Consider the following 2,700-nt stretch of genomic DNA (forward strand, 5'->3'; position numbering starts at 1 on the left):
TAGCCCTAGCAAGTTGTTCATCAAGAAATTCACCAAGTGGCAGAGTTGTATCAAGCATAGAAGTAGTTTCATCATAAGTATCATGCATAGCAGAAGTGGCATCATCAATAATACGTGACATATCAGAATTAATAGCAGAAGCAGGTTTAGGTGTCGCAAGCTTACTCAAAATAGAAGGTGAATCAAGTGCAGAGCTAGATGGCAGTTCCTTACCTCCCCTCGTAGTTGAGGGATAAATCTTGGTTTTTGGATCTCTCAAGTTCTTCATAATGATAAGTAGATATAAATCCCAAGTGACTCAAAGAATAGAGCTATGCTCCCCGGCAACAGCGCCTGAAAATAGTCTTGATAACCCACAAGTATAGGGGATCGCAACCGTTTTCGAGGGTAGAGTATTCAACCCAAATTTATTGATTTGACACAAGGGGAGCCAAAGAATATTCTCAAGTATTAGCAGCTGAGTTGTCAATTCAACCACACCTGGAAAGTTAGTATCTGCAGCAAAGTGTTTAGAAGCAAAGTAATATGATAATAGTGGTAACGGTAGCGAAAGGTAACGGTAGCAAAACTAATATTTTTGGTATTTTGTAGTGATGATAACAATAGCAACGGAAAAGTAAATAAGCGAAGAACAATATAGGGAAAGCTCGTAGGCAATGGATCAGTGATAGAGAATTATGCCAGATGCGGTTCATCATGTAACAATCATAACCTAGGGTGACACAGAACTAGCTCCAATTCATCAATGTAATCTAGGCATGTATTCTGAATATAGTCATACGTGCTTATGGAAAAGAACTTGCATGACATCTTTTGTCCTACCCTCCCGTAGCAGCGGGGTCCTAGTGGAAACTAAGGGATATTAAGGCCTCCTTTTAATAGAGTACCGGACCAAAGCATGAACACATAGTGAATACATGAACTCCTCAAACTATGGTCATCACCGGGAGTGGTCTCCCGATTATTGTCACTTCGGGGTTGCCGGATCATAACACATAGTAGGTGACTATAGACTTGCAAGATAGGATCAAGAACTCACATATATTGATGAAAATATAATAGGTTCAGATCTGAAATCATGGCACTCAGGCCCTAGAGACAAGCATTAAGCATAGCAAAGTCATAGCAACATCAATCTCAGAACATAGTGGATACTAGGGATCAAACCCTAACAAAACTAACTCGATTACATGATAAATCTCATCCAACCCATCACCGTCCAGCAAGCCTACGATGGAATTACTCACGCACGGCGGTGAGCATCATGAAATTGGTGATGGAGGATGGTTGATGATGACGATGGCGACGGATTTTCCTCTCCGGAGCCTCGAACGAACTCCAGATCAGCCCTCCCGAGAGAGTTTAGGGCTTGGTGGCGGCTCCGTATCGTAAAACACGACGAATCCTTCTCCTCTATTTTTTTCTCCCTAAACACGAATATATGGAGTTGGAGTTGAGGTCGGTGGAGCTCCAGGGGCCCACGAGGCAGGGGGCGCACCCCCACCCTCGTGACTAGGGTGTGGGACCCCTGGCCTTGATTCTTTGCCCGTATTTTTTTATTATTTCCAAAAATAATCTTCGTGGAGTTTCAGGTCATTCTGAGAACTTTTGTTTTTGCACATAAATAACAACATGGCAATTCTGCTGAAAACAATGTCAGTCCGGGTTAGTTCCATTCAATTAATGCAATTTAGAGTCTAAAACAAGGGCAAAAGTGTTTGGAAAACTAGATACGACGGAGACGTATCACCCCCCACCACGTTTGTCTTCGATCTGTGGGAGAAAACGCGTCTGGACGGCCCTGCGGACCGATACAAGCCCGCATTGGATGGCTTCCAATGCTCGGACTTATGCGGGAAGTTTGCGGGTCAGCATTGGAGATATAAAAAGTGGAGAAACAAACAAACATGTACAACTATATTTCAAATTTTAAAAAATACAATATAAAAAGTGTAAAACTATATTTGCGCATCAAAAAAATTTAATATAAAAAACCCAAAATCTAAAAAGTGCGCGCGCACCATCTAGCAGAAACAGGCGGCCGCATCCTGGCCGCATGACCGCGCCACGGATCGCGCCTGCGTGGGCCAGGTGCCACCTAGTCGGGATTGGCCCCGCCCGTGGTCGTGGGTGGTTTTGTCCTCATCCGGATGTGGGGAGGCCCACCTGTAAGCGATAGAAGAGGGAGGAGAAGGGGTCGTGGGCGGCGGTTTCGAAATTGGTGCCTGAAATCCCTCGCATCGGTGCTCTCTTCCCATTTCAGTTTAGTCTTCGTCCTTGCCAGGCCTCTCCACCGAACGGGCCACGATATGAGGGAGGCGTGACGGAGTCCTCAAGTCGGCGGCGGGCTTGCGGGTGGCTCTCCACGGAGGGAATCGCTGGTGCTTGTCGGCGTCAGAGGTATGCTTTGCTTCTCCTTGTTTGTCCTTCCTCTCTCTATCTCGGTGGGGCACATATTTTACCGGACTGTGGGGGATGCTTCCTCGGATTCGAACGGCGTGAACTGCTCCCATTTATGGTCAATTTATCACATCTCTCCCTCTGATGCGGTTGAGCCTTTTCTCTGGTAGCACACCCCTAACGGTGGTCGGGATCTATGGCACAGAGGTGTAGTTGGGTAGGGCACGGGTACTAGTTTCGCTACGGTGTTCGATAGCTAGCAGGGGATGCACGTCCACGATGCCTGTTGTGCGATTTTAG

Source organism: Triticum aestivum, chromosome 2A (assembly GCF_018294505.1).
Source record: "Triticum aestivum cultivar Chinese Spring chromosome 2A, IWGSC CS RefSeq v2.1, whole genome shotgun sequence".
Lineage (NCBI taxonomy): Eukaryota > Viridiplantae > Streptophyta > Magnoliopsida > Poales > Poaceae > Triticum > Triticum aestivum.